Source organism: Pipistrellus kuhlii, unplaced genomic scaffold, assembly GCF_014108245.1.
Source record: "Pipistrellus kuhlii isolate mPipKuh1 unplaced genomic scaffold, mPipKuh1.p scaffold_m20_p_36, whole genome shotgun sequence".
In the NCBI taxonomy this organism is placed as follows: domain Eukaryota; kingdom Metazoa; phylum Chordata; class Mammalia; order Chiroptera; family Vespertilionidae; genus Pipistrellus; species Pipistrellus kuhlii.
This window is the reverse complement of record NW_023425536.1, coordinates 2,519,675-2,528,890: the sequence shown is the minus strand read 5'-3', so window position 1 is coordinate 2,528,890 and position 9,216 is coordinate 2,519,675.

Genomic DNA, 9,216 nt, shown 5'->3' with positions numbered 1-9,216 from the left:
TGTGTGTGTGTGTGTGTGTGTGTGTGTGTGTGCGCGCACACACACACATTAAAAGGGCAGTTTCCAGTGAGAATTTTTACTATCTCAAATATCTGAATTTACAGTGGTGATGGCTACCTATTTTCCTTAATATCAATGGCATTTATTTTGAGTTAACAATCCATTGTTATTGAATTTGTTGGGCATTTGAACGTACCCATAAGCTATTTTTCAAAATATGTGAAGATGAATATTTCAGAAACATCGATAGAAAGTGTGATAATCAACCAGGAGGAAAGCCTGGAACCATTGGACGTTGAGGTTTTAATAAAGAGGCACACACCTTTTCATTCCTGGGGTAATGAAAAGCCAATTCAAACCAGTGCCACCTGGCAATACTTCCAATTATCATCAAATTGCCATGACAAGAAAAATGAGTCAGGCAAATGTGGCATCTGTATTTGGGCAGCAAGGACAATCCACTGGGTGCTTTTTCACACAGGAATGCACTGACACTATGAAACAAGCAGTGACAAGTGGACAATTCATTCTTTCCTCCTCGGTACCTGAAAGTAATTCCTTTGTCTACAAGAGACTGCAATTCACGGAGTGGCACATCCATCATCTACCACCTTGGACTGAGCTGTCCAAGTATCAGTTTTCACATTAACCAGACTTGAATTTAACTCTATGTACTAGCTCAGCAACATTAGACATGGCGCTCAAGCTGTCTCTTTGTCCATAAGGGAATCCTGGTGTCATCACAACTGAAGAATGAGTTCGCAAATGGTGGTGCAATGAAGGACGTTGACTGCCATTTAACCTATATCTGTGGCTCTCTTCTTGTAGACATCATTCTCAAGGGATATTAAGTTGAGTCCCTAGTGATACTCTGAGTCTTAATAAAACACATTTATCTGGGCTCCATATTAAGTCTTCATTGGTGATTGTTAGAATTTTACACATTAGAATAGGTCACTGGGAAGATTTTTTTTTTTTTTTTGGAGGGGGCTGGGCCTTGTTTGCTTATGAACAGAGACAAATCTTTTGACTCTAGGGTCCTACTCTCCTTCTGCAGAACTATTATTGGCATGAATTCTGCACAAAATGTTGGAAACTTACGGGTCACTTAGGTCCCATTTAATTTTCTGCTACATCATTTAGAAGATGTTGAGCCTGGCTTCATTCAATCACAGATGAGCTGGCCAGAGTGGCCAAGTCATCTAATATGTGTGGACATCTGATACAAAATTAACAAAAAGCCATATAATGTGTCCAAGTAACTAAGGTTAAAAACTAGACTCAGTCAGTTAGGATGTTTCATATCATAATAAGGCTATGGAAAATGTACCAACTGATGAATTACTCTAAGCTATCATATCTAATGAGAGTAATTTTCATAAGGATTGTAATGATGAAGAAAATTATGTAAACAGGACTTTGAATAATAAACTTTTTAGATGTTTGGTAGTATTATTTTACTAATTGAAATTTCAACTTTCATTATCTATTAAGGTTGATTTCTTACAGGTAGAAACCGTAGTGATGGATACTTCTTTTGCACATGATAATGATCTTTATTTAACTAGCATTTATTAAAACTAACTAAATATAAAACAAATCTACTAGGTATTGGTTGATGATATAAAGAAAAATGGCAAGTTAGATATTAATTAGATAGACAAAAGCGAACACAAAGGTGGTCAAGTTTGGACTTAATAAATGGAGGAATTAGAAAATTTAAACTTGCAATATCATATAATGGATTCCTGGAATGTGTATATAGTTAGAATTAGGCTTAGCTACATATATTGAAAAAAGTAGCAGAGGCTTACATGGGGTAGCAGTTTATTTTTGTCATGCCTGAAAGCTGTCAGTCCAGGGCTGCTATGGCGCCCCCAGCATCACTTGGGACTGGAGCTGCTTTCCTGCTGCTCTTGCTTATGCATTAGGCACGCCTTTGGTTCCCCAAGTGATTGCCTGAAGGAAGAGGTAAGCCCTGCCCGGAGTCCACCACACCGCTATCTGCTGCTGAACCAGGAATCCCAGCCGCAAGCAATTGGGACACATAGAAACAGAATCCTTCACCCATGGCTTTATGCTGATGCTTTGTTTTTGCAAAACCTTTTCCACTTTTGCCTCTAGGAAGAGATGTACTGAGATGTTCAAACAGTGCAGCGTGAGTAAAGCCGGACCTCACGGAGGAGCCTGGACACTGAGATGGGTCCCATGGGCTGGTTCAGCACAAGGAGGGCTCTCCCGGTCCTTTCTTGGCTCAACCTAGAATCAAGCATTAAGTTACAAAGTTGTGTTCTTTGTTTTTTTGACGGATGGAATTGTGACATACAGGGCAGAGAGGTGGAAAAAGGAACAGTGAGAAAATGATGAGATTGTGATGTCTTTATTGGCTAGAGACCTTAGTTCGTATGCCAGGTCATATATTGCCGGAGAAGTCTATCAAGCTCTTCAATGTCATGTTACCTACATGTGTGGTAGTTATAATGTGTATCAAAGCATATCCCTCCCTCTTACTTACAGAGCAATGCAATTGGTGCTGGGTTTTTCCTGCTGCATGGACCTCTTCCTTTCTCTTAGAAAGCTCTTCCTTCAAAGGGGGAAAGGAGACAGTGAGACAGAGACTGACAGCATGTGCTCGCTCAGCACGCAGTGGCGGGTTGTGAAATATTTGGTTGAAGAAACGATTGCTGGTTGTTTTACTTGTGGGCATTAAAAGGGTGATGATATGGAGGTGGTGATATGTAACACAAACATTGGGATAAAAGTTTCAATTAATTGATTCTTCTTGTGTAGCCAAAGGCGATTTAGTAAGAGAGAGTTAAGAAAAATAATATTGCTATGCAAGTAGGCTTTTGGTATTTCATTGTTTCCTCACAATAAATACAATTTAATTTATAAATAGTTTTATTTGTTGAATTATCTAATCTTCCAACGTATGCATGCCACATGGTTACTCAGACATCTAATTTTGCATTTCTGATTTTCAGTTAATATGTGATTTGACATTATGCACATAGAGTCAAATATGTTTCAAGAGAAAAGTTGAATGAATAGAAAAAAGCAAAAAGCAACATTAAGAAATTAAATGTGTGCCTTGGCTGGCTGGCTGGCTGGTGTGGGTGAGTTGGTTGCACAGAGAGGTAGCTGGTTCAATTCCCGGTCAGGGCACATGCCCGGTTGCAGGCTCAGTTCCCTTGGGGAGACTGAGGAGAAGCCAATCCATGCTTCTCCCTCGTTGGTGTTTCTTTCTCTTTTCCCCTCTCTCCTCTCCTCTTTCTCTAAAAACCAATAAAGACATATTAAAGAAAAAGAAATTAACATGCAGTTTAAAAGTTCTCCTTTGCAGTACTGTTTAAATATTTACATACATTTGTGTAACAATGTAGTGATCTTTAAATTTCATATTTACCCTGCATTGCTGACTAACCTGCTTGTAATTTGCTATTGCTCTATTTCTCCTTGCCTCCACATAAACACATTAGTTATTTGAATGTGGTCAAACATGTCAAACTCAAAGGCTAACACCAGCCAAATAAATGAGGCCCGCGACCCAAACTGCAGGCCACGAGTTTATTGTATAAATAAATCAAGGTAGGTAAAACTAAATATATACTTTGTAGAAATGAAATCATACAGCAAACTTGCATTACGTATGGATGCAGTCAGATGGGTTTGGTCTCAGCACTGCCTGACTCCTCTTCCTGCTTGCACACAGTGACCTATAACCCAGAAGGAAAGGAGGCAGAGTTGATGCAAATGAAAATTCAGATTCGGACCAGGCAGCCATGCTGATCAGCTTCTAACATTTCTGGGAAGGACACAGCAATAGCCGAATGTTAAACTCACAAGACATAAATTTAATGAAACGTCCTGAAATCACTGGTGAGTACTTCGCTTCCTCAGACACAGGAAATAAGCAATCTTTCAGACCCAGCTTTTCAATTAACGATTGAGGAGGGAACCTGTCACATGGAGCAGCTCAAAATGAATGCAGAGAGTATGCTTTAAAGTGAAATAAAGTGGCTGCAAGTCATAGTCACTTGTGTCAAATTCAATTCCTTAACTGCAAATGTGATTGTTATGATGTGAGGGGGAGTTACAGATGGGGTGATGGGGTCTTAAGAGTCATTACAGAGCCGAGGGAACAGGCTCCTTTATCTAAGGCATGGGAATTACAAGTCTCATTTTCAGGTTGGTAAGGTTAAAATGAGAAAAAAATATAGGAAAGGTCTGACACATAGTAGAGTGCTAAATAAGAGGCAGTGTCTTCTCTTTTTAGCCCAAAATTCCTTCCTAGTCATTGGGAGCACATTGTTCTTAAAGACGCAGGAACAATTCACAAATGTTTGCCTATTTAATTAAGGGCTATGTAATTACAGAAACTAAATGCACTCTAAGTAATTAGGAAAGAACAATGCAATAGAATTTCCATCATCCAAAGTAATTTTGCACTGACAATAATAGAGTTTACATTTTGTGCGGTTAAACATAAGCATAGTTTCTTTTTAACTTTCTAAATAGGTAAAAAGATGAACATGGAAATTATGGTCCAGGTAGTGATGGTTGTTGCTATTAAAATGGGCATTTTTGCCCTGGCCAGCATTGCTCAGTGGTTAGAGCATTGTCCTGTGTACAAGAGGGTAACGGGTTCAATTCCTGGTCAAGAACGCCTAAACATGGAAGTCCCTGCCCTATGAAAGTTAATATTTCAGTGGGAAAGAAAGGCAAGTCAGCAGATATTTCCAATTTTCATTTTAAGAGTTTTCCAACTAAGGCCCAGACTGTAAACTACATAAAGCTAGAGATTTTTAGTGTTTTAATCTTGCTTTGGTTGTTTTATCTTCCCTAATTAATCTGCAATGCCTCTAATTATATTATTGACACATATTACATGTTAAGTAAATATTTGTTGAGTGGTGCATTAATCAAAGGAAAAATGAGACATCATTCTGATTAAAGGGAAATACTTTTTAATTCCCATGAAAATGCTATGCAGACTTGACACCGTCTAGCCTGTTAGTAAAAAATATGTGCCTAAACCACAGGTAAATGGATTTTTCTGTATAATGTAATACAGTGAATCTATGAAGAACACTAGAGAATGTAGAAAAATAGAGACAAGAATAAGTGGGAATGGAACTTCTATCAGTTTTTACATTCAGTTGTAAAGTTAGTTGTGTTCTTTGGGTGCATGAAACCAGTTGGTTCTATTTTTTTTTTTTTTTTGAAGGAAAAAACATGGGAGTAAAAATGCTATCTGGTGTTTATGGGACACAGTAAAAATTTAGGGTGACCCGCACTTCTTTTCCATATACAATACACACTGGATAAATGGTAAAGTTGAGAAAATGATCTGATATATTCACTGGGGCAAAATCAGTCGTGAAAAGAACATATGAAATGACAGTTATAATGGTATTTATTGGATCTTAATTTCCAATTGTGGGTAATGGAAAGCCCTTCCTGAATATAATTTAAAGATATTTCCTGATGAAATATGTAAATGTGTTGCATTGATTAACCTTTGAACATACTTAGTTTTATTTATTTTTACTGCAGGTTTCTCAAAGTCCAATTAAATAATACCGGATACAATACAGGAAATAGAAAAGAAACGCATTTTGATATTAGTGGAAATTATTAGCAAACAAACATGCTTGATTAGATTTCAACTGTTTAAAAATTTATTGGGGTGACATTGTTTAATAGAATCATATAAGTTCCCAGTATGCATTTCTATAATACATGAGCTATACACTGTACTCTGTGCCCACCACCCAAATTCAAATATTGTTCTGTCACCATATATTTGTTCCCCTTCACCCTTTACTAACCCCACAACCACTTCCCTCTGGTCACCACCACACTGTTGTCTGTGTCTATGAGTCTCAGCTTTATACCCCACATATGAGTGGAATCATATAGTTCTCTAACTGACTTATTTTGCTTAGTGTAATATTCTCAAGGTCCATCCATGTTGTTGCAAATGGCAGTATTTCATCATTTCTTATGGCTGAGTAGTATTCCATAGAATATAGTATGTGCCATGACCTCCTTATTCAGTCCTCTCTGGAAGGACACTTTGGTTGTCTTCATGCCATAGTCACTCAGAATAATTCTGCAAAGAACATAAGGGTACATATATCTTTCCAAATAAATGTGTAATTTTATTTAATTTGGGGGGGGGGTAGATACCCAGAAGAGGGATTACTGGGTCATATGGCAACTCTGTTCTTAATTTCTTGAGGAACCACCATAGTGGCTGTACCAGTTTACATTCCCACCAACAGGGGATGAGGGTTCCTTTGTCTTCTCAACTTCTCCAACACTGGTTATTACCTGCCTTGTTGATAATGGCCATTCTAACAGGTGCGAGGTGGTATCTCATTGTAGTTTCTATTTGCATTTCCCTAATAGCTAGTGAAGTTAAACGTCTTTTCATATATCTGTTAACTGTGTGTATGTGCTCTTGGAAGGGGTGTCTATTCAGGTGCTCTGCCCACTTTTTAACTGGATTGTTTGTTTGGTGTTGAGTTGTATGAGTTTGTATATTTTGGATATAAATCCCTTGTCAGAGCTGATGTTTGCAAATACCATCTCCCATTCAGTTGGTTGCCTTTTTTCCTGTTGTTAGATTTTAACTTTTATTGAAGTTTTCTTTAACAAAAATCTGATTTTTTTTTCATGATCATTTCCAATGTGATGTGATTGATAGACTACAGCCAAGATAAACCAAACATATTGACTCTAGTAACTTAATGTAGATAAAAGATATAGTTAAGGATACAGTTACTACACACCAATTAGCAACTCTGTGAGAAAGGCCCTCCAGACCCTACTACTTATAATTCTACTTCATGTCCCACAGATCCTGCCAGGAAAGCATTCCTTTCTACTTTGTGAGCCTTGTTGGACTCTCATGGTTTCTGCTATGTATTCTGGAGATTCTGTTTACATTTAATTATAAGTACTCGTTATCATAATGCCTGTGAACATGATTTTAAGCCAGTTCTGAAAGTGGGATGCAGAATGGAGTGACAGTAGTTCTGGGAAACTAACAGAGAAAACTCAGGATGTCCAGGGACAAGTAAAAGGAAACTAGCCCAGCACATTTTGAGTGTTTTCTGCATGGAGGAGTCCAACATCAATTTCCCATGTCTACCATCAATTCAGCCAGCTGGGCTCTGCCTCTGCTGTGTGTGTGGATGGTGGCCATCTTATGGCGGCCATCTTGTGGCAATGTCACAAAGACCACCTAGGCTTTTATTAGTATATATATTATAGTATCACGAAAAAGTCTCATTACAATAATTTCATAAGAATCCCATTATTGATGTGTATGTAGATTAGGTGATATGTACATCTTTGAGCAATCACTGTGGCCAAGAAGATACAATTCTCTGATAGTAAGACACTATTTTCAACATTGGATATATAGAAGAAGGTAAATGTACCCAAACCAGATGTGCTTTGTTACTCACAGAGGGCTATTCTTATTGAAATATCATTGTTAACTGAAATTAAAACAGATGTGTAATTAAAGTTATCAGATGTCCTCTACAAAGTAAAATTTTAGGACACTCCTCTCTTTCAGAAACTGCCACTTGCATTTTAACATGACCCATCATGGGTCTGTAATGAGGTGCATCTTTTTTTTTAATGCAAGAGTTTTTTTCTCTAAATGTTCCCTCACAGTATTTATCATATATCTACCAACTAACTTAAAACATACCTACCCTGTTTCCCCTAAAATAAGACAGTGTCTTATATTAATTTTTTCTCCCAAAGTTGAGCTAGGTCTTATTTTCAGGGGATGTCTTATCTTTCCATGCGCTAGGTCTTATTTTCGGAGGATGTCTTATTTTTGGGGGAACACAGTATTTTTCAAATGCAATGGCTGTCCATTTTTATAGAATTGATATTTTCATTATATAATATCCAATAACTCATATATTTAAGAAATTCAACATTATTAACATATAATAGAGATTTTTTTTTATACCTACATCATTTTTCCTCAAAGGCCATTCTCTCTGTCTCTGTCTCTCTCTCTCTCTCTCTCTCTCTCTTTTAATATACTTTATTGATTTCTTACAGAGAGGAAGAGAGAGGGACAGAGAGTTAGAATCATCGATGAGAGAGAATCATCGATCAGCTGCCTCTTGCACACCCCCTACTGAGGATGTGCCTGCAACCAAGGCACATGTCCTTGACTGGAATTGAACCCTGGACCTTTCAGTCTGCAGGCCAATGCTCTATCCACTGAGCCAAACCGGTTTCGGCAAGGCCATGCTTTTGAACTGGGAATTAGCAAATCATTCATGTTTTATGGCCATATATGCTTCTAAAATTTCAGAAATCACAGAAGTTAAAGAAGAAAAGACCTTTAAAATGGCCACTAAATCAAGCTTATGACATTCTGTCATAGCTAATAGAATGGAGAGAGGCAGGGAGATGGATCTCTATTGTAAGGAAATGTCTATAAAAGTTATAATGCTGTGTTGAAATATGAAATAATTTCATGTATAGTCAAGTACTAAATTTGTTTTCAATCTCCAAATTCAAATCATTTTACTTTTAAATTTTTATTAGCTACATAAAAATAATCGTTTCCCTAATAACTAGAAAAATTATATATTAAAAAAAATCTAAACATCCAACTAGATTTCTGGAATTCTTTCACTCTGCAATCTAAAAGATTTGTTCCAAATAGTAATTATATTTTATGTTTATCTGGAATGGTGCATACATTTATAAGCTGAAGTGCATATATCAGTATAATGCAAATGGAATTAAATGGTAGTTCACACAGCATAAAGTGGATTCAAGAGATTATACTTAAGGGAAAAGGTTAGAAAAGAAACCATTTATTTGTAAATCCTATTATTTTAGCTGAAATTTTAAGTTGTATCATGTGACATACAAAAGTTGATGCAATCACTTCTAAGATAATAATTCCCACTTCTGTAGAGTGAATAGCTCAGTAAAAGCTACTTAGACACCATTTCATTCTATCCTCATGATACCATAGAAGTTTGTGTATAGGCATGTTTGTGATAGTTATGCTCAACACTTTCAGTGATATGGTTACAGTGTAGTTGTACTATTACATTAAATATTCCTATCTCTGACTTATGTCATTTCCCATAAGCAGATTATGTCATCCCCTTCTCTTAGATGACACTCTTGTCTAGGTCTTAATTTGGTCAGTAAAACTGT